Consider the following 25,381-nt stretch of genomic DNA (forward strand, 5'->3'; position numbering starts at 1 on the left):
TGTGATTGTCAGGTGGTTCAGCAACCCAAGTCTTGGGCATCTTTTCACAAGTACCTAGGCCATTAGAGAAGCATATTGGTACATACAAGTGAAGCGTTGAGACTCTTGGGCCTCCTGGCAGCAACAACATATCACACATGTTCCAAGGCACCTCCTACACCCAGGACGTTGTACCACTTTGCACTAGATTTGATGATTCTTCAAATGACACACCTGGACCTAGAATGCACCCAGGTCAGCCTTAGCACCAATTGATACATCGTTGTTGATTTAGGGCCCAAATGAGGATGGTGATGTCTCAACTTCAGAGACTAGGGAGGGCTAGTTGCACCTAAGAATCCCTTAACGTTGGAGCAAAGAAGGACACTTTGAGCAGTTGGAGACCCATGGAGAACACTTTGCAATGCCCCATGTGGATCTTGGGACCACAAAGGAGCCAATGAGGTTGATTTGAGAGCCAACCCTCAAAACTTGATTTTTACATGCTTCTACATCATCATGGACACCTCATAGCACTTTGACATGCCATTTGGAGCTTCTTTCATGCATGGCATCAGCCCTAGAGTGCTAGTGGCTCACACATGTGGGCTTATTATGGCATTTATTGATAAAGCTAGTGGGTTGGAAAATAACCTAAGCATATTTTGTGATCAAATTTCTTTTAAGGGTGTCATTACAATAATATTAGATCCTACTCATATAAATAGATGAGAGGCTCATTCATTTATATTCATCATCACTTGGACTATTTCAACCCTCCTTAGGAGAATTTCAACCTCTTGTATCTTTGGAGAGATGTGATCTATGACTAAATTTGCATATCGGAGTTATTCTCTTGCTTTGGAGAAGTTATCTTGGATCAATGATGGATTATTCATGTATTTCATCTTGTAAGTGAGCATTGTTGTTGAAGAATCTTTCATTTAATGTCTAATGTATGGAATGTAATGGTTATCTAGGGTTTTTCTATTGCACCATTGGTTGTTGAAGATGAATTGTATAGAATCTAGATAGTCTCATTATATGCATTACTCATATATGCAATGTGAATGGAAATCATCTTGGTGAACTCTTATTGTAGCTCTCCCAAATGCCTTTGATCCCTCACAAAGATAATAGTTAGGGTTTTGTTGCTAGGCCATCAAAACATCATTACTCATTTGCAAGATCTAGCTAATCTTAAGCATCCATAGACTCCGTCAACCCAAGGACAACCTTATCTATGTTAAAATCTGAAAGCTCTATGCAGAAATTTAAAATACTCTTTGCAGAAACTTGAAAGTTCTATGCAAAAAACTAAATGTACTTGCAGAAAATTGTATGTACTTTGCAAAAAAGAGAATGTACTTTGCAGAAAGTTGAATGTTGTACTTTGCAAAAAACTGAATGTACTTTGCAGACACTTGAATATTCTTTGCGGAAAATTGAATATTCTATGTTGTTACAATTACTTAGAATGCAGATTTCTTCTTCACAACTTTTCAAATCAGCAATTGTAGAGAGAACATAAACTTAAGAATCATATGAAAACAGCGAAGCACAAATATGAAACACTGCGAGTTAAGTCCAATGACCAGGGAAAAACCCACAAGGGGAAAACCCAGATGATTCTTCTTCTATTAGATTTCTTCAATTGTTCAGCAAAGTACACAAAGAGAGAGAGAGAATGAGAATGAATAAAGTCACCAATGTTTGATCAACTTGCAGTTGAAGTGCTCTTGCTTTTTGCTTGAAGATCTCCTCCTCTTGATCAAATTTTGTCTTTTGCACTTGCTCCATCTCTTCCCTAGATCGACCTCTCTAAGGGATGCTAATTGAATCTTCCCCATTGTTTGAGCCTTGTATTTAGGTTGTCACATCCTTTGAAATCCTTTCATATCACCTTAAACCTCAAAGCCTAGAATATCTATTGTAGGTGACCTATATACTAGGACTCCTCCCATTGATGAAAATATACAAAGAGTAAAGGGTAGCGGTTGTGGTGACAGTGGACCACTACCTTATCATTATCACTTGGCCTAGTGCTTGCCTTGTACAGTACCCCTTTACAAGGCTTGCTAGAATTTGCGGCAACATAACCCAAGTAGGTCATTTATGTCTATAAAAATTCAAAACCTAGGTGACTAAAGCCCTTATTATCTTAATTAAAAACGTAATCATTCTTAAGAATTAACATGAGCAAGACAAGACAAGCAAATGGAAAAAAAAGGCTTAATGCCATTCCATTACACCTTGTATTGATCCCAAGATTTGAATTTATAATACATCAATTAGACAATTCTAAATCTAGATCTCCTTGACAACTCATCAGTGGATCATCACAACACCTCATCAAGGATAAGGATTGCAACTCATGACAATTGTATTCTTGGAATTTGTGATTCTCCAATGACTCAAAGGCTAACATTTCCCCCCTCAATCACAAGTCTCGATAATTTTACCAATAACTTTTATCTTCAATTTGAAATTGTTGCACTGAGCTTCAATGAAGATATGCTTGAAAAAACACCAACATCTAGATGTTTGGAAATGAACAATTGTTATGTCTAAATATTCCAATCAATAACTAAAATAGTTGTTGAGGAGACCAATTGCTCTGTTGGGATTCCCAAATGTTGATTGACTTACTTCGAATCTTAAAGATTGATATCTGATATTCCCCCCTTGTCATGTGACAAGGTGAGATGTTTTTCAATCATTCATTATGGGGCTTTGGATTCTTTAGGTGGTGGTTTTGTTTGTTGGCCACTAACCATCTTCATTTCATCTGGTGGCTTATTTGGTTGACCACAAACCATCTTCCATGGATACTAGTGGTTTATGGTTTATCACTAACCAATCTACTTTGAATTATGTGGTGGTTTATGGATGACCACTAACCAATATGCTTTGAATAATGTGGTAGTTTCTAGATGACCATTAACCACTAAGCAATCTACTATGAATAATGTGGTGGTTTTTGGATGATGACTAACCAATCTAATCTAAATAAAGTGGTGGTTTCTTGTTTAGCACTAATTGTCTTCACTTCATCAATATACTCCCCACCTTGAAGGTGTAGGGGAGTTTCTTTTATCATTATCCTCCCCCCTTTGAGGTATGGAGAGTACCATCTTTGACTTCAAAGAATATATAGAATTAGATTTGGATCAAGCCCAAAATCATTTGAAATACTTACTTGATAGATTTTTTCCTTTTCTTTTCTTGTTTACGTCTTTACCTCTATCTTGACTAGGCGGTAATACTAATGCAGTTGCCACACCTATAGATTCCATATCCAAGAATTTTTCCACCCATAATCTACTATAATTTTAGCCTACTTCTACTCTCGACAGTTTTCTGATAAGTGATTTGTCTTCCCAAAATGACAAGGATGGAGATCAAACCACTGACTCTCCATCTGACCAACTCTTTGACAATGTTGACATTTGTGTGCATGATTCTCGATATCCTCAAGAAATCCTACACACAAACTAAATCGGTTAGGGAGTAATCTTGAATATGCAAGTTGTTTCTTTGTCATATCCCAATCCATGTTGATTTCTGTTGAATGATATCTCTCCCCAAGGTCGAACAAACATCTTGGAGAGTTCTTGATGTTGTTGTTTTTCTTCTTGACATTTGTTATTGTCACTATTATCGTCATTATTTGCTTCTGAATCATTTTCACTCATCGTTTCCTTCATTAATTCATTATATGATTCTATCAAATCTTTTGTATCACAATTGTTGAATTTTTGTAGCTATGGTCGATCTTCATAATTTATATTTTAGCCCTTGTAAAGATAATGAATTTGTACAACATGTTCTTCATGTCATTTTCATTATTTAGCCCTTAAAAGAATCTATATAAGACATGTTCTTCATGCTGGATTGAAAGAGAAAATTTCGAATTTTGAATTTTTGGCTCCAAACTATCAAGTTAGCCCTCCCTCAAGTCAAGTCGACCCAGTGAAAAGACACACCCATTCTGGACAAGAAAATCACTATATATAGAGTATTCAACCTCCTCCACAAGGCACCATTCAACCTCACACAAGAAAGATAATACTTTGGGCATCCAAGTGAAGGACAAGAAAGACGAAGATCATCTCTTTAACTCGCACATGTGGATATATCTCTTCTAGCTCGCACGTGTGTCTATGGGTAGCATACTCTAGGCAGGCCGAAATTCTAGGTAGGCCAAGTTTCTAGACACAATCTAGGAGGTTGAAATTCAGCCTAAGCAAATCAAAGAGGACAGAAGTTTGACTTGAATTGACTTGACTAGAGGGTTGCTTGACCAAGTTTGATCATAGCTTATTGGCAAGTTTGACCTCATAGTTGCCTAGATGCATTAGATGGATCTCTTGTTGAACTGAAGAATTTCTATAAAGAAATGATTGTTGGGTTTCCCCCAAGTGGGTTTTCCCAAGGTAAATCTTGTGTTAACTTTGTGCATTGTGATCTCTATTGTCCTTATGGTTTTATGGTTAAATTTCTGAAGTGTAATTGCTTAATGATAAACTAGAATTGTTAAAAGAAGATCTACATCATTTGAAGTAATTATCAGTGTTTCAAAAATTTGTGCTTGTATCTATTGCACTTGAAAAATCAACATGGTATCAGAGCTTTGGTGACGGAAAGGACATTGAGATCACTCTTGAAGAAAACTTGTAAAAGGAAGAGCATTGAAGAAGACCTCATCTACTAATCTATGACTATGGGTTCCTATATGAAGGAAGAAAACAAATTAGAAGGAGCTACAAACTTTAGGGCTTGGAAAACAAGGATTGATCTTCTCCTTGCAAAGAATGATCTTCTAGATATTGTGAAAGGTAAGGTTACTAAGCATGTAGATGATGATTCTAATGATGAAGGAAAAACAAAATATGAGAAGGATGACATCACCGCTAGAAGCATCATTGTGGACTCTATCAAAGATCACTTGATCCCTTATGTTGCAAATCTTGAATCTTCAAAGCAAATGTATGATGCCCTAGTTGGATTATACACTATCAACAACATTAGTCAAGCAATGAGCTTGAAGAATGAGCTTTGTGATGTTAGAATGACAAGAAATGATACTATAGCTTCATATTTCATGAGGATTTCTCAATTAAAAGATCATCTTCAAGCAATTGATGAAATCATTTATGAAAAGAAACTAGTGAGTACAGCACTTAATGGTCTAACTGATTCATGGGACTCTTTTGCATCAAGTATATGCGCCATCAAAGAAGCTCCAAAGTTTGAAGAACTATGGACTGAGTATACTCAAGAAGAATCTAGACTCATATCAAAAGGAAAGATTCAAAAATCTGAAGGAGACTCTCAAGCATACGTAGCATGTTTCAAGAAGGTTGGAGGAAGAAAGAAGTTTGGTTTCAAAAGAAGACCTGAAGGAAGAAGACCCGAAGGAAGATGATATGATCCTCAAGGAAAGGGAGATATGTCAAGAGTCCAATGCTACCATTGTCACAAATTTGGTCACTATAGACACAATTGTCCTGAAAGACCAAATGATAAAAAGAGAAAGGGAAAGCAGCATGCCACCGCAGCAAACTTTGAAGAACTTCCAAAGAGACCCAAGAATGAAGATTCAGGTACCAAAGATTTCTTTTATTTTTCTGCTCTTACAAGTTCTATTGCAGATAGCAATAATTTGTGGCTAGTAGATAGTGGTGCCTCAAGACACATGACGGGAGATCGTGACAACCTCACAAGTCTAATGGAAAGGAGATTATCTCAAAAGGTAGAACTTGGAGACAACAACAGTTATACAGTAAAAGGCATTGGGAAGACTTCCATTGAGTTGGAATCAGGTGAAGACAATCATCTTAGCAACATACTATATGTATCAAGTTTGAAAAAAAAATGGTTTCCATTTCATGCTTGGAAGATAAGGGAGATAAAGTAGCATTTGTTGATGGAAAAGTTCTTGTATGGCCTAAGGGCTCCAGTATAGATTCTACATTGGGGTTCGTGAAGGAAGGTTGTATAGACTCTTGAAACACCCTACTCGAGCATTAGTACATAATGACATCAATCCATATGAACTTTGGTATAAAAGATATGCACACCTTCACTATAGAGGTTTGCCTACCTTAAAATAGATGGTTTCAAGTATTCCAGACTTGCAAGTAGAACATGAAGAAGTCTATAAAGGATGTGCACTTGGGAAGAATGTCAAGAAGCCCTTTCCAAGTAGCGAAAGTAGGTCCAAAGAAATTTTGTATCTAGTTCATTCTGATGTGTGTGGTCCAATGCCAATGAAATCTCTTGGAGGCTCTTTGTACCATGTAACATTTATTGATGACTTCAAGAATTCAAGGCTAAAGTGAAAAACATGAAGGGGAAGAAAATCAAGATCCTGAGATCTGATAATGGAGGAGAATACACCTCCAAGGAGCTTGTTGCCTTTTGTAAAGAATCTGGGATTAAGAGGGAGTTAATAGTCCCTTACAATCTACAACAAAATGGAGTTGTTGAAAGAAAGAACAAAACCATTGAAGAATTTGTCAAGGCAATTATGCATGATCAAGACTTGCTTATGTTTCTATGGAGTGAAACACCTATAACAGCTATCTATATTCAACATAGAAGTCCTCATCAAATTTTGAAAGACAAGACTCCAGCAGAAGCATTCACCAGACAGAAACCACAAGTTGGTCATTTGAGAATATTTGGTTGTCATGTCTATATCAACGTACCTAAAGATAAGAGAAAGAAGCTAGATCCTTTAGGAAAGAAAGGAATATTCATTGGATACAGTGAGTCGTCAAAGGCTTATAGAATCTACGTTTCGAGACAAAGACAGGTTGAAGTTAGCAAGGGCGTGACCTTTGATGAAAATGTTACCTATTGGAAATTTAAGAAGTTCCAATGGATTCTAATGAGGACGAAGAACATGAAGCTCCCAAGGAAGAAGGTTTTGGTCCATCCAATACTTCAAAACATCACATAGATCATAAAGAAGAGCCAAAAGGGCCTAGCGAACCAATGGATCTGATTGTTGTTCCTAAGATCTGGAAGAGACCAACTTGGCATAGATCTATCTTACAAGAAGCAAAAGGACATGCACCACCACATCGCTCCTTCAGGGAAAGCAAGAGACCAAAGAGGTATTCTGGTTATGCAACATTAATGACTAATCTTATTGATTTTGAACCTTCCACCTATGAAGAAGCAACTAACCAGCAAGTTTGGAAGGATGCAATGTTAGAAGAATACCAGTCAATCATGAAGAATGATGTATGTGAGATTGTGCCAAGACCTAAAGGGAAATTCGTGGTCACCTCCAAATGGGTATACAAGATCAAGCATGCAGTGGATGGCAGTATTGAAAAATACAAGGCAAGAATTGTGGCTATAGGATTCTCTCAGAAAGAGGGAGAAGACTATGATGAGACTTTTGCTCCGGTTGCCAAATACACTACCATTAGATCTATCATTTCTATTGCTTCTTCTATGGGTTGGAATTTACATCAAATGGATGTAAAGATTGCTTTCCTCAAAGGTGTGATTGAGGAAGAAGTGTACACAAAGCAACCTCAAGGTTTTGAGGTTCATAAAAGAGAATCTCACGTTTGCAGATTGAAGAAACCCTTGTATGGACTTGAGCAAGCACCTAGAACCTGGGACTCTTGAATCGACAATTACCTGATAAGACTTGGCTTCTCCAAAAGTGATGTTGATCAAAACCTATACATCAAGTTTGAGAAGAAAGAACCTGTGATTCTATCATTGTATGTTAATGACCTATTTTTGACAAGTGTTGAGCATCTCATTGTTCGAAGCAAGAGGGAGCTAGATTTTGAATTTGATATGAAGGATCTTGGTTTGATGCACTACTATTTGGGGCTAGAAGTATGGCAGAACCTTGGTCAAGGAAAGTCTGTTATCAAGATCCTAAGAAGTTTTGGATGATGGACTGTAAATCTATGATAACTCCCATGGTGACAAATCTAAGAAACTTGAAATTTTTCAACTCAAATTTGGTAGATCCATCCATGTATCCGAAGTTGATTAGCTCGCTAATGTATTTGGTTAATACCAAGTCGAAAATTTTCTTTGCAGTGAATACTCTAAGCTAGTTCCAAGTGGAACCAAGACATGATTATTGGATTGCAACAAAGCATGTATTGAGAAATTTGTGTGGTGCTATTGATCACTGTTTGAGATATGTCTCAAACAATGATAAATAGTTGTAGGGTTATACAGATGCAGATTGGACAAGGAGTGATAAAGATAGAAAGAGTACATATAGAGGTTGCTTCAGTTTGGGCTCCTCTATGATTTCCTAAATGAGCAGAAAGTGAACGTCTGTCGCATTGAGTACTGCTGAAGCAAAATATATTGCAGCTAGTTTAGCGAGTTATGAAGCAGTGTAGCTTCAAAAGTTACTCGCATGACTATTTGATCATGTGCTTGAGTCGACCGTGATATATTGTGATAATCAAAGTTGTGTGAAGCTAGTAGAGAATACAGTTTTCCATGACAGGTCGAATCACATCAAAAACAAGTAACACTTCATTCATGACGTAATGCAAAAGGGAGCAGTGAAGCTCCAGTATGTATCTACTAATGAGCAAATCATTGATATTCTTACAAAGCCTCTATCCAGAGCGAAGTTTGTATACTTCAGGGACAAGCTTGGACTTGTTGAGAACGCCTCTCTCCTTGAGAGGGAGAGTTGATGAGATAGCATCATGGACTGACATTCTCCCTGTGTCAAGCATATTGACTCGAATTAGGGAGAATGGTCTGGCAGAGGACTGACATTCTTCATGTGTCTAGTATGTTGACTCAAATGAGAAAGAATGGTCCTGGGGCATCAATTTTGTTTCACATCATGCCTCGAATTACTCAGTGAGAGTGTGGCCTTTGGATATTCACCATGTGTCAAAGATGTTGACCCACGGACCAATACTAGTCTAAATGCCAAGTGTCAAGTACCAGCCTGAATTATGGTGATTAGTTGATGCTAAATGATGTACCATGTGTCAAAAGTATTGACCCAAATTACAATGCGATGTACCATGTGTCTGAAGTATTGACTAGAATTATGGTGAGGATACATCATTGGTCTGAGGTACTACCCTGAATTATGGTAACCTATTGATGTTGTTGATTTACCATGTGCCAAAGATGTTTAACCCAATTACGGTAATTGGTCGATGTTATTGGCTTACCATGTGTCACAATTGTGACCCGAATATGGAGATGATTTGTTACAACCGTTTCTTAGAGAAATTTGTTCACAAAAGAACATTTGTTTAGTCATTACGAATACCTCCCTATCTAAGAGGGAGTGTTGAATTTTTGTCGCAATGGTCAGTCTTCATAATTTATATTTTAGCCCTTGCAATGTATAATGAATTTGTAAGGCATGTTCTTCATGTCATTTTCATTGTTTAGCCGTTGAAAGAATTTATATAAGACACATTCTTCATGTCAGATTGAAAAGAGAAAATTTTGAAATTTGAAATTTGAATTTTGAATTTTTGGCTACAACCTAGTCAACTGGGACCAGTGAAGAGACACCCATTCTGGATAGACAAATCACCATACACAGATCATTCAACCTCCCTCCCTAAGGCACCATTCGACCTCACACAAGAAAGACATCTTCTGGGCATCCAAGTGAAGGACAAGAAGGACGAAGATCATCTCTCTAACTCACACATGTGGATTTCTCTCTCTTCTATCTTGCACATATTTTTTTGGGAAGCAATTTTTGGGTAGTATATTCTAGGCATGCCAAAATTCTTGAGAGGTCGACTTTCTGGTCACATTCTAGGAAGCCAAAATTTAGCCTGGGCAGATTAGATATGGCAGAAGTTTGACTTGACCAGAGGGTTGCTTGACCAGGTATGATCATAGTTTGTTGATCAGTTTGACCTCATAGTTGGTTAGCTGCATTATATGTAGCTCATTTCGAACTGAAGAATTTCTCTAAGGAAAAGGTTATTGGGTTTTTCCCCCAAGCAGGTTTTCCCAGGGTAAATCTTGTGTTCTCTTTATGCATTGTGATCCCTATTGTCCTTATGGTTTTATGGTTGAATTTCTGAAGTGTAATTGCTTAATGATAAACTGGAATTGTTAAAATAAGATCTGCACTTGGCACCATTTGATGTAATTATGAGAATTTCAAAAATTTGTGCTTGTATATGTTACACTTGAAAAATCAAGAACAATGATCATCAACCATTTTCAAGAGGACGTCTATTTCACATGTTGCATCAAACATTTGGATAAGATCTTTTGTTTCATATGTTGATCAATCTTCTCTATGAGCTGTGAAATCTGCCATAGACACTGTTGGAGCCCGACATTGTTGTACGCAACCACCTGGTTCGTTGTCTCTGCCTATCCACTACATTTCCCTGTCCATCTATTATGGTTACCAATCAATGCCTTACTTGATACACCCATCGACCCGCAGCAACCACCGGTCCAACCAAAGCCTTGTCGCCTGGTACACACCCATCCATTCTAATAGCTTCGCTGTTGCTACCACCGAAACTTGTCCTGCGCTATTAACATAGTCAAAGGGAGGTTAGCCAACAATTATGCATCCAACATTTCCGCAAAGTTACAAGCCACCATTGCCATCGAGTTATCGTAACCAGTAAGACAAATTCTACCATTTCCAGCAAGGCATCGTGACCATTCAAATTTCAGACATAACCATTTATACAGTGGTTTCAATTTGATTTAGGACAAGGGTATAAAAAATTTAGTCACGAGCTATTATAAGACTAAAGTAATAAGGAAGTACACTTTAATTAAATTATCAAAGAGTAAGATATATATACATATACATATACATATATATATATTCTAAATCCATTACAAGAAAAAAAAAATATCATAGAGGGTTATATTAAGAGAGACTACTACACCGTTAGAAAGAAGAAGACTGGGAAACAGCCCAAAGGTTCAAATTTTCCTCCACCCAAGCAGCAAGAGGAGGATGAGGCAGAAGAGGAACCCATAATATTTGGGAACAACCAGACAACACAGGTACCAAAAACCCAGGGGGAACACTCACAAGGACCCAAGGAACCATAGAACAACCAGGTACAAACAATAAACATGCCAGAAGCAAAGCAATCAAGTGGGTACACACGTATACATTCATCAGACAATTCAGATTTAGACAAATACAATACAAGATCTAATGGTAATCAACTCGCACTTGGAACTTATTCGCCGTCGCAAGGGGGGTGGCGCAAGGTCAAGAAAAAGAAAGGGAGAAAAACTTAATTTTTCTCCACATTGTATATTAGTTCGGTTTTTTGTATGTTTATGCTTATCATCAACCATTGACTTGGTGATGCTATGTTCTTAGCAAATGCAACATGTAATTTTGTTTTCACTAATAAAATTACACCTTTTTCCTTGGAAAAAAAAGAGAGACTACCAAAGCAAAGGATATTGGAGTTTTTTTTTAATTAAGGTATTATTTATTGTAAATTATATATTAAAAAAAATTATTGAAAAAAAAAAAGAGAAAGACATTATTATATTTTCCAGCAAGGTATCTCATACAAAGAATATATAAGGTTTAAAATCAAAGTATCATTGATGAAGTTATTAACGAAGGAAAATGGACTCTAATCCAAAAACAAAGGAAGGAAAATTTTCCTATAAAGGACTTTCAATCGCATATTGTAGATTGATTATATTAAAAGGGAATACCCAAGGGAAGGAGATTAATATCGTTATCAGCACAAGTGATGAGAAAAATTACATCAATGTTGATTTGGGAAATCAACTATTAATACCAGAGTCATGCATAGGAGAAAGAAAAAATATTTTTGGCGAAAAAAAGTATGAAATTAATAATTTACAAGTAATAATTGACCACAATGAATGCATCTCCCAATTCCTTGTCGTAACTATGTTTAACCCAAAAATTGACATAATTTTTGGTCAACCTTGGTTAAACGAATTGGGTACGTTCATTGTTAAACATAGAAAAAAAAGATTTTGATGCTTCCTTATAGAAAGAAGATGATCACCTTCGAGGACATGACAATGAAGACAAAATCAACAATGCCTTCATTAGAAGGATTTAAAGATATTTCAAAGTTGATACTACAAGAGAATCAAGAAACAAAAGGAGCTTGAAGAAGTCGTATCTAACAAAAACAAAGAAAATTCACGCTTGAAGGATCATAATAAAAAACTACTTGCGCAAGTCAAAAATTGTAGAACGAAGAAGCACAATTTAGAACAAGAAAAGGAAGGTTTCGAGAAGAAACTCAACGGAATTCTATCAAAGAAAGAAGAAGAAAATTTGCGCTTAAAAGACTTTAATCAAAGGTTATTAGAACAAATCAAAAGTTTAAAAGATGAGGAGGATACTGAGAATAAAGTCAACAATCCAAAAAGCGAAGAGTTTTTGCGTCCAAGGAATCATAACCAAAACTTTCTTACGCAAATAAAGAAGCTTAAAAGTGACAAGAAGTCACAAAATGACGAGTTAGAACAACTCACTCAAGAAGTAGTATTGAAGTCTCCAGTCGTAATTGTCCAAGTTGAAGTTAAAGGAACAAATACCGATCCAATCAATATCACAACTCAAGAAGATGAGAAACCAATAGAAGTTAAAACATATTCAGATATTGCAGTTCAAACAATGGAAATTCCAAGTGATGATTCAGTAGCCAACTCAACAACAACAGTACCTGAAGTAAATCAAGAAACTACCACACACATGATAAGGGAAAGTCCAACCAGAAGAACTCCTTATCGACATCTGAATCATAAGAGCAGACTTCTCAATCAATCTACATACCAATATCACTCAAAACATAAACAACAAACTTATGTTTCAAAGAATACTAAAGATTATACAATTCACTCATGATAACAATTCATCACAAGCTTTTAGTCACCGCAAGATTCCACAGAAGATTAACTTAGGATGGTTAGATCCCTTCTCAGTGCAACAATTTTGTTTATCACTCAAGAGGATCCTATCATCTTGTATCAACAAAGATGACAACTCCAAGAATTCATAGAAGATACGAACAGATTACAAGACAAGAAGCAGATGACACACCTTGTCAATGATAAGCCTTGAGGACAAAGCCTTTTGAAGAGGAAGGCAATGTTATGAATAAAATATATATAAAATAATACAAATTATGTAAACAATAATAATAATAAATAATCATTAATTAGCTAGTAATTAGTGAATGAAGAGGTATGTCCCTAAGGACATAACCTCTGGTGAAGAGGTATCTTCCTAGGTATATAAGCAAGCCCTCACCTTCGTTTGTAATCATCTCGTCAATTCTTTTATATGATATTCAATATACAATTACTTGTCCTACAATGAATGTCTTTGTTTTTGAAGTATTTTGAAGATTATTGTTGCATATACGAACCTTGTTCGTTACAAACCATAATCAAAGAAGTATGGAAGCTATGCACATTTTCCGAGTCCATTTTGGTAAAAGCCACATCGATAAATGTTGCAGACTTGAGAATGAGATCCTCATATCAACTTCTTTCTTACAAACAAAGATGTGATCGAAATTGTCTTTTTAGGCTTTCAATACGATGTTGAATTTGGACAATTAACTGGATTGCTCTACGATTAATTTAAGAATAACTGAGTGGAGAGCGGGAAGATAGAAGCTCTTTCCTAATCAATAGGCACACAAATTTGGCCTTGTAAATAACTTTCTAATAATTGCTGCAAATTCAAATTGAATTTTGCAAGTTGTTGGGCTAACACATGCATTAAATTCCATACATAAAATGAACCAAGAACATAATTGTGCACTATGATCTGACTTGATAGACCAACCAAATTGAGTAGGGTCGAATCACCTGTGATGAAATGGGTTTCTAATTAATAAGTTCACCCTGCAATTCTGACTTGGTATTGACATTTTTTTCCTTGATTTGTATTTCTTCTCTTCTATTCCTTGTGTATTAGAGCTTAAGTCATGGCGATCTGATGTCAACAAATTCCCTATGTTCTATTTCTACAATGAACATGTGGGTACCATTAATGTGTCATCATCCAACAACACCGTGGATTCCAATGCGATCAACCCCATGAATGGGTATGCCAACAATAATAGAAAACGGAGCAGTACCAAGGAGTTGAAGGATGATCGAGTTTGCTCGAGGGTACTCAGTGATGTCTAAGAAGAGGGATGTAAGAAGAAGCAACTTTTCTCTCTTGATTTTATCTCCACTTTTTTCATAAGGACTCCCCACTTTGTACTCTCCAATGGCTAAGTCGAGATTCCTGAGCATCTCTCTGATTTTAATGTTGTGATTTGTCACAAGCGCGCCAAGCATACAAAGAAGTAATGAGTGCAACGGAACCGAAATTTGAGAAGTTTAAAATAAATATCTAGATCAGGTAAATTACATCTCACATTGCAGAGATCAAAAGAGATTGCACCATATCGTATAGCAGTCAATATCTCTAGCAGTGTGTAGTAGTGTACTAGCAATCAAGATACCTAGAGACCAAACTTCCACAAGCATACAAGGTAGGTGAAAAAAGAGCCATGGATATGACCAGGTGATCATAAAGAATCCTAGCCAATAGACAAGATCTTTAAAAAAACAAAATACATCCTACCTAGATTGACCAATTCTTTCAAAATGAATCCATCAAGATCTAACATAGAATATAGTGACAACTCCAAATTCAACATAGACTTCAAAACATTAAACGTATCTCAAATTTTGTAAGAAGATGTTATTTAATGCCACCATCTGGTCTTCATGAATTCTACAACACCTTTTCTTCAAGCAACAAATCTTCATTGTAGATCTTCAATGGCCTCTCATGAAGTGGAAAACTATTATAACTTTCTTATCAAGATCTTCAAACCATGAATATCATATTATCACCATTTCTTAACCATGGCTCTAATACCATGTTAAGAATTAACATGAACAAGATAAGACAAGAAAATGGCAGAAAAGACTTAATGTCATTCTATTACAATTTACACCTTGTATTGATCTCAAGATCTTAATTTATAATACATCAATTGGATCATTATAGATCTAGATCTAACAGACAACTCCTAAGTGAATCATCGCAACACCTCATCAAAGATAAGGATTACAACTCATGACAATTGTATTCTCGAACTTTGTGATTGTCTACGGATTCACAATCTAACAATCGTTGAATTTAATTAATGATAACCACAACATTAATCACACACTTACTAAAAATTAGATAGCAAAAGCATAAAATCAATTTCACATGTGCACAAGTAATTATTCCTTCAAAATCAACTTTTCACTCCTTCCAAAAACCTAAAAGGAAACCTCCACAAGTTGCCAAAACAACAGCACTATACTATAAGAAGTATGGCCAACTATATGGATTGTTTGTATAGGCTATATAGAGACATGGTATGTTCATACAATTGTAGGGACATGTATAATCATGCCAGTATGATTTCATAGATCTGTATAATCATGTTAGTATGACTATCTGGATTTCCATCCATTGTATGTAACCTTGTTTGGGAATTATGTGTCCCCTGAAAATCCCTTTTCCTGGCTACTTGCTCTTTCTCTCTCAACCTACTCCATTGTGTGTGAGAACCTCTATCTCAACCTGTCTTTATACTTTTAGCTAAGACCAAAGCCCTAATCTTATTTTGAGTTTACTCCTACTCTAAGTCATGCATGCATGAGATACATTTTTTTAGAATTAATAGTTAAATATGACTTCCCTTTTTTTACTAAACTGAAATTCAAATTAGAATCACTTTTCAAAAATATTCCGAACTACTTCTCACATGTTCGCATTGAACCTGTGTGGAAGTTTCTGACCGAGCTAGAATTCTCAACAATGGATAGGTTGGGTGCATGAGGGTCTTGGGATGGATCTACTAGGACACATTACCTATAGAAACTCTAGGCTTTTTCACTTCACTCTATGTAAAAATGTTGCTCCTATTGTAAAAGTTATCATACCTATGGGAGAACACTTATCTTATGCCTAAGCATGGATCCCCTTCCTGTATTTGTCACACTTTGAGCCATGGCCTCTTGAAAATGACTACAAGTTCTCATAGATCTCGAGGTAGTTCAAGGATCCCAAGGCATTGGTCACAACATCTCATAAGACACCTTGGGGCTATTTCTACATACATGGATCTTTTCTCGACATCCCACGTCCTAGATCCTTGAATGCATCCATTCATTGATCCATTTGGGGACATCTATAACATGGTTTGAAGGTCGTTCCTTCGGAGGACCATTCTACTAGCCATTTTAGCATGTGTGGGCATTCTTTTGACTTGAAAAGTCTTTCTATATTTTGTGGAGATTGCTTGCATGATTTGAGTATGTTCCTCTGCCTTGGAAACCTCACATCAATGTTATCAAAACCAAACCTGTGAATGAACCAAAAAACCTTGTGGACTGGGAACCAATTGGAACTGGACTAGAACCAGTAAAAAACCAAACCAAATATCTGGTTTCCAAAAACACATAAAATATTCATATTTTAAAGAAAAACATATATATTCATGTGCATCCATATGAATCCAAACCATTTATACACAAATATGCAAAAGTTTTCATTTATATAGCAAGTAATAGTGCATATAACAAAAATATCACTTAGTGTAGAACATTGTTAAACCAAAAAACATCAAGAAGCAGGCTCTAAAGGCCTCAATAGTCCAAAATAGCATAATAGTATGATACTACAATCTACAATACTATAGCTACAGCTTACAAGTGCTAATTGTCATCATCAAAATCATCATCCTGATCCTCCTCATCCTCTTGCAAAATAAGTAGCATCCAATTCTGCAATGGGATTATGGCTTGATTCCCCTAGCCCTGAAGGTGTTACTAGTACTTACGATATATCTTCCTCTGCAATTTGTGGAGGTGGGTCCAAGTCCAAACAAGAAAGGTCTTCATTGTCAAATGTTGGTGCCTGACTCTCCACAACTCAATCTGATGTTGGATCAAAGTCATCCAAGACAATGTTGCTTGATTCAAGGGTTTTGTTCAACAATTGGTTGTGCCTCAACCTAAGGTTGTACTGAACAAAAATCATGTCATTCAATTGCTTTTTCTCCAAACAGCTTTTTCTCCAAACAGTTCCTCTTCATAGTGTGTATACGCTCAAACACACTCCAATTGCGCTTGCACCCTGAAGCACTACATGTCTGGCTCAATATTCGAATTGCAATTTTTTGCAATTGAGGGTGTTCACCACCAAACTATTGCCACCAATAGGCTGCAAAAAGGGTGGAAGGAAAACAAGTATTAGCAAATGAATTTGAATGTTGAAACTTGGACTCAACAATTGCAAATTGAAATGAGTAATATAATAATTTGCAGATTTTGACAATTCTTACATAGGGGATCCTTTGCTCTATTTCTTACAGCTATAGAAATGCCAAAGGTACTGATACTCTCATTGAAATTCAAGAACTTGTTATGAATCTCATCTTGAGTTTTGGAATCCGAGACCATGTGCTCAATGCATTTATACAATTCCCCCTAGTACCTCCCCATCTACCTCAAAAATTGTAGTGTAATGGTACCTTCAAAGTTCAGAAAACAAAAACGTATTTTGCAATTTTTTTCATGGCTGCGCACGTATGGACCCCACGGAACCAGTGCCAAACCAGCCAATTCAATGGAATAGGTCGGTTCAGTACCGAACCGCCCTATTTCGGTTTTGAGCCCTTGATTGGACCAGTTTTGGGCCCAAACCGGTCAGACCAGCCAATTCCAACGATTCCAATCCGGTTCTTATAACATTGTCTCACATATGGACGTTGGAGCTTATTTGGAGTCATCCTCTCTTTTGGACCCTCATTTAACCCACACATGTGATCATTCCATGATTTGAGGCTAGATGTCGGCATCTTGTTGAATTTTTCTTCATTGGAGTAGGAATTTTACAATGTTTTGAGGGCCTACCCTAGCATTTGGGACATACATTAAGGCTTTTTGGGTCCATAGATGACCCCTCTATGTTGAACAACCTCCTCCCTTGGAGGGATTATTATACATGTGGTACATCTTTATTATAGTTTGACTTGGTCCCCTTTAATTTGTGGAAGACAAGTCATCTTTGTAGTTCTCCTTGGCTAGATCTAAGGAGATAGAAAATAATATTGAATGAGATGGAAGAGAAGCCTCCTCCATAAACAAAGGCTCCCCTCATTCCCACTGGTTGTTGTCATTGGCTACTTCTTTGAGAAAACAATTTTGTTGAATATCTACATAAAGTATTGGTATCAATTCTTGGAGCTCTGATCTCCTGGATTATTTTGGTGCATAGAAGATTTGTTTATGCTTGCTCAAGACTACTACAAGCTTCCAAGATCAATCTATTTGAAGAGTAAAATTACCACTTAGAGCGAAGACTTTTAGGGTTAATCCCTTTCTTCTTGCTTTGTTAGTTTGGTAAGTGCTCAATTCCTTATTTGTCCATTAGACCTCTAGCAAGAGTATTTAGTATTTTTATCAAAGCTAAAGTTGAACTTGTTGGTGGAGATGCTTCCTTTGGGAACCCCTTCTCGTAAGGCCTTGGTCTACATACTTTATCTTGATTGGAAAGGAGAATATTTTATCCCTAGAGTTCTAGTCTTGTAGCCCTAATCCACTAAGATAAGATACACCAATTCTAAGAGGGGCATATTTATTGACCCCATAAGCCCTAGTTGGAACAAAGCATTTTTATCCTCCCAACAACCAACCAAAAAAACCCAAAATCTAAAATCTTTTATTTTGTTTTGTTTAGAAAGAAAATTAACGAAAAATCAAAGAAAAATCATAATTTGTGTTTCTTACCTAGTCTAGTGCAAAGTTCATTGATTCATTTTATTTTCTAAACTAGTTTATCAAGGGTCTGTGCTTCATTTCTAATCTCTAAACACTAAAGAGACAAATTGGCCTAATCAGAATTTGTGTTTCTTACCTAGTCTAGTGCAAAGTTCATTGATTCATTTTATTTTCTAAACTAGTTTATCAAGGGTCTGTGCTTCATTTCTAATCTCTAAACACTAAAGAGACAAATTGGCCTAATAATATTGCTCTTCAAAGATTTAATTATCTTGATCTGTGTTGATTCCAAGGCATTATCAAATCTGGAAATTTCATAACAGAAATAAAATCCAGATCTGAAGAAAACCTAGAACTAGATTTTATGCTTAGAAGTTCATTTACTTTTATACCTACGTTGTATTTTATTTTCTAGTGGTGGATTTCTTCTCCAAGTTGCTTCTAATTGCATATTATTTATTTGAATATTGTATGGGTGAATTCTAGGGCTAACATTGGATAACCTAAGGGGGAATTCACTCTTTTCTTTCAAGTGCTCTTCTGTTACATTGATATAACTACTGTTAGCTTGATCCAAACATCTTTGCCCTGTTCATTTGTTGTATATATCAAGCCCTAGCTAAAACATCGAAGACATCTAACATATAAGTGGAAATCTCTATTGGATCTTCACTCTAAATCTGGAATTGTGTGTTTATCCATCATTCAAACAGCTTTGAAGTGTGGGACAACCTTTAGGTAGTTATTATTTCAGAGTATAATTGATTGGCACTCAAAGCACACATTACACTATCGAGTTATGCTAGTCGATTCCATTCCTAGTGTTCTAGAGTAGCTTAAATTGGTTAATTTCAAGTAGCCTCTTCTAAGTTTCATTTATTGGAATGATAATCATATAAATGCAAATCTGAAGTTGTCTTTACTGCTTATATTTACATTTGACACGCACATCCACTCTCCCTTAAGTGGATATTTTGTGGTTTATGCTATTGATCTTGGATAATTATCTTAAAGCATTTAATCCCTTGTTGGAATCCTTGCATTTTACATTTGTCATACATATTGTGGATTCATTGAAGTAAATCATAAGCTTGCATGGTATTTATTCACTAAATCTCGCATGGTATTTATTCACTAAAGAGATTTACTTATAAATCTATCATTGGTGCACTTAGGAAAATAACTTTGATAAGGATGAATAAGAATCTCATCATGATAAATTACAAATGACAGTTTTGTCTATATACACAACGCAAGAGATAAGGCACTTGTTCCAAGAGGGGTTATGAGCCTATGGGCACTGTTAGCACCTAAATCTGCCTTAGGCTGAAGGAAGGCAAAAATTAGGGTAACCACAAACCACGCTCAATCTGGTAGCTAGCCCTACTAGAACAGGAGAGGGCTCTCTCCGAGTCACGCTCAGGATAAGCAAAAAACGGTATGAGATGACTTACAATGAAATATTTACCTTAGGCTAGTAAGTGAATAGGGTTTCGGGAAACAATTTTCATGAATGACCGAGCTTCTGGGATGTTATGGGACCAACGGTCAGCAAATAACAGAGAATTTAATACGCACAGATTATTCTGTGAGGCAAGGCATGCGGAAAATGTAGCAATTAAGTTTGAGGTAACGCGGAATGACTAGATTGTTGAAGAAAGTGAAAAGGGCATAGTTACAAGAATCCTTTTCAACAGAAGAAAAAACACTAAACATGAAATTTTCCCACAGGCAGAGCAATAAAAATTGAATTCTACCTAATCTCACTCAGAAAATTTCACTAGAAATGAACATGAATTGAATTATGAAACATAACGAAATACATATGAAAACATAAGAGACACATTTGCTACACTCACAACCACAAGAATCTCATGAAACAGAGTCGCTGCCTTTCATTAATTCTCTGTCAAAATTACACAGTGAAGAAACAGAGTTTCTTTCCCACAGTCTCCCAGAAGTTACAAGCCAACCAACCCTTTGCAAATAGTTTTCATACAATATATAGAATGTGTAAGGAAGAGATAGAACGCCCAAGGGTTGGGGAGTTACTCGAATCATTGCAAAATGGAGATGGAGAGCCAACCATCAGCTACAGGTGCAGCGCTACAAACATGACATTTGGCTTGGGTGATCGTTTGCCTTCCTTCGCCACTTGGATAGAAGCCAATCTGTAGGAAAAACACTTTAAATGCCGCCTTTGGTGCCAAAAAACCGAAGTGTAGATGAACGGGCCCACTTGGAGAAGTCGCGAACCGAAATTTCGCAAAACGGAAGCAAATTGGGCAATTTTTTCTCTGTGCACCGACTACTTTGGGGCCTGTTTTGGGGCACTTGCAGGTGTCCAAAATGTGCCCAAGTGGGCTTGCTAGAAAGCCTGTCCTGTCTACTTTCTAACCCCACTGGAATTTTTGAATTTGGTGCTCATTTGCCCCTCCAAATCTTCATTCTCCCAACACTGCTTTATGTGTGTCAAAAAAGTGGCAGAGAGGCCATTTTTGGGTGTTTTTTGACCTTTTGGAGACCCATTTCTTGCCAAAATTTCTTGTCCGGGCACCAGTAGTCGTGATTTTCCATGCTGAATCCAAAAATGCAAACCATTCCTCATTTGGAGCTCTAGAATTTTAGCACCGCGCCACAGGGAGAAAATCCCTATTTTTTGCCCAAAAAATTACCATGTAACCAAAAATTCTCCAAATTTCTTGAAATTTGGGCTGGAGGTTCCCAATGGGGTGCTATGCTGAGCCAAGGAAGCCTCAGCCAAGATTCGAAGCCGATCTTGCTCTTTTGCCTCTTTTGCCTTTCTTGTTGCTTTCCTCAATTTCGCCTTCAAGCTCCTTATCCAGGCCCTTGCACTCATGTTTCGTGTCCTGTAACGATAAGCCATGTGTCTCAGTAAGGCAAGGTCCTGATCGGCCTTGTCCAGCAGCCTCTCCAAGTGCATGTTGACCCTCTCAAGGTTGGCCTCCCGATCCTCATTGATTTCTTGCTCCAAAGATGTGAGCTCAACCCTTCTTCTTTGAGCAGCTTGGCGATGCTCACGAATGTTTTGCAGCTCCATAATCGCCTGCTAATCCTCAAGCTGCTTGTTTCTCTGCTCCAGGTACTTCATGTTCCACTTGGCCCTCTCCAAGTCAAGGGATAAGGACTCAATCACTGATTGCTGCTCCTGGATGATCTTTGTAAGCTCTGCATTTGTTGGTTCTGCATCTGTCTCATCATCATGGAGGAGAACGAATTCGGTCTCTCGCTCACCTGATGGCCCTTCCTCCTGCACTAGCTCCTTACCTCTACCCTGCTCATGTGATGTTGATGTCGGAAGCGAGGCCCCTTCCACCCCGAGTGGAGATAACACTCGCTTTGCTACTGCAAATAAGGGTCTACTGCCTCTCTGATAGGTGATGTATACTGGCATAGTAGCAGTCTCATGTCGCTCATACTGATGAGATGGGCCACCTATCTCATGCTCTGCCTCTGATACTACCTGTGGAGCGCTGAAGAAGTCACGAGAGATGAAGTCCTCCCAAGCAATACCCTGCAATCCCAACTGATGGTCCACCAAAATCCGGATAAGAGCAAAGTGAAACATTGTTGAGCTGTTGTCTAGGGGTCTTGTGCTGCATGAAATTTTTCATCCTCTCTATGTTCCCGCAGATGAAAAATGGGAGGTTCATCATTCGCACCCTGGTAAAGTGCATGAGCAACCTGATGTGATAGGCATAAAGGCGAGAAAACCTCCCCTCACAACTGAAGTATTTCATGATCAATTTCATGAGCAGAGCATACTCATCTCTCAAAAATCTGAATGGAAAAACTCTCGTGAGCTGGCTCAAACAGCTGGCCTTAATGTAAGGCTCATAATGATGCCTCTCCACCTTCTTCTTCTTATGCCACTGTTCTCCAATGTTTGGTATGCCTGTTGCCATTGATATGGTTTCAGGTGTCAATGTGAAAGTGACCCCAGCCAAGGTAAACTGTCCTCCCTGTAGGTGAAGTGCGAAAAGACAGGCTAGCTCATGATGAACTCTGACATTTGCCACCCTCTGACAAAATTCAAAACATGCTAAGTGCTGGAAACATGACATAGCAAGAGGGCATGCCTGCAACTCGGTGAGGGTGTTAGGCTCATCTCTAACATGTTTGCCACTCCGGTGATGTCTCCTGGGGGCCTGTTCTCCTGAAGCTGTATCACTGTGGGTCTCCTCCTCATATTCTGATGAAACCATAACTGTTGTTTTGTAAACTGAATTTCGGCTGCCCTTTGATTTAAGTGAACCTGTAGTTTGCTTTGACAATCTACTACCAAGGGGACAGTAAAAAAAAGGGAGTATTAGGATGGGGGATAATATAATGGGAATAGGGGTTTATACGAAAATTTTATTTAGGAATATACAAGGGGTTTTGGGGTATTTTGATAGGGTAGTGTTTGTGTTGTTGGCAAGGTAGGGTTTGGGTTTTTTTAGCAATAGGAGGAGGGGGAAAGGGAGTATGATTTTAGTAGTGTTAGGGTAGTGATTATGGGGAAAATGGCATAGGGGAATGAGTAATAGGGGTAGGGTAGGAAAAACACCTTGGCAGCAATATCACTGTAGCACAAACCCTAGCATCATGGTTTTCTTGATGTCTTCTTGTGTTTGTTTTATAAAAAAAAATTGCATTTGATTATAATCATAAAACTATTGTATCTCTTTCAAATTTGATGCACAAGTGGAGGTAGGTTGCCTACCTTTCAATTGGATGAGCTCCACAAAAAAAATTGGGTGAAATAGATGGTTTTTGGGTGTTTTACCCCTGTGCCCGTGCGCAAAGCCCAGTGCGCCGCGCCAGTGGTGATTTTAAACGGTGGGCAGGCTCTGTGTGTGCCGCGCCTGGTGAGTGCACCGCGCTCCTGTCTGTGTGCGCCACGCGCCCAGAAATCGCCCCAAGCTGCTCCAAATCGCTCCAACCTTCAACTCACGACCTTGCAACCTTCCTCCAATGCCTTGCTTGCACAATGAACTTGTTTTATGATGATATTTGTGTATATAGGCTTGGAGGTCATATTTTTAAATTAACCTTTTAAAAAAAACCCACTTTTCTAATGTCTTGTTCAACACCTTTTCACTGATTTTAATATAACCCTGATTTTCACTTTTCCTCTGAAATTTTGGCTCAAATGATGAAATTTTCGACACTTTTCGCAGGGATTGCATGACAGAGCATCTGGTCACGGGAACGCTGACTACACCTAAAGGAATCAACTGTCGACTCTTTTGAACATTTTGTGACAAATGACACTATTTGACTTTTCTTCAAAACAGAGTTTTGAAGAATAGTCGAAGTTTGTCAATATGATGGTGAAACTCTGCAGATCATTACGTTGCAAGAGCATCCCTTTGGCCTGCATGGCTATACTAGACATATTAAAGACCAAATTGATCAATCCCTAGACCTAATGACCAAAAATGACCTTTGTCCGTTGAAGGACCAGACCTTGACTGTTATGGACTTTTTGATTATTTGACACAAAGACATAAGCCAGCAGGAGCCAAACATGAGGGGAAATGATTAGCATGACTTTCTCCGTCAGATCATGGCATGCCCCTAGCGGAATGCAGCTGAGTGAATGGAGCGGGACACCTACAAATGAAATGCATAAAGAGTTTTGATCTCTGACGAAGGACTGACCAAACCGACTCTAACAGGCACAACACTGGCCTTAGCCAAATCTAAGAATATCGTAATGATTACAATATAAGATCAATGGTGGCCAAAGTGAGGTAGTTTTCAACATCACCCTAATGCTTAATAGGGAACCCTTGACCCTATTTTCAACATTCTCCCTTAATCTAAACAAGCAGCCTCAAAGAGAGCATTACATCACAAGATTCACATCCCTTCTTAATATCGTATATAGGCCATGTTATTCACCAAATAGTGGGTAACTCATACGAGAAAACTTTTCTCCTCCTTGGACAGCCAACTATCCAGCAATCCTATTTGATCAGAACATAACATGATGCCAGGGTCGTCCACTTTTTGCTCCAATTAGATTTCTCTCTCCCATCCGGCATTCTTTGAAGGAAGGTGGGTCATCCATCGACAAGTGCTTTAACCATTTTGTAATCATGTGCTTTCACTTAATGTTTTGGGCATACTAATATGGATCAAGGGGTAAATTGGATGATTGACCAATCTTTGACTATATTCTTGTTTCCTCACTTCACCTTGGAGGTTAGTCTTTGACTCTAGTCCAATGGGACCTCCTCTGATGCCTTAGGGTTTTAGGAAGAGCACTACTCGGGAGACTCTAATTGAAGTAGTGTGTCTATGATATTCCATAATTACTACTTTCCATCTTTCCCATTATTCCATCGCCATTGTTTGGGCTAGTGGTCATTAGTCATGGAAATCAACACCCTTTCACCCTCATCCTGGAGTCTGAGCCTGAAAAATTTGCTCTAAAGATTGATGCGGCTAAAAGAAAGTCAAAAGTATAAGAAAGCCACACTAAAAGAAAAACATAAAATGCAAAACATGGTTGGGACGTTTGATTAGCGCATGGGAAAAGGCCTAGCATGAGCTCTATCCCCCTCATTAA

Source organism: Pinus tabuliformis, chromosome 9, assembly GCF_031772625.1.
Source record: "Pinus tabuliformis cultivar Carrire ecotype Pingquan chromosome 9, CPIR1, whole genome shotgun sequence".
NCBI lineage: Eukaryota > Viridiplantae > Streptophyta > Pinopsida > Pinales > Pinaceae > Pinus > Pinus tabuliformis.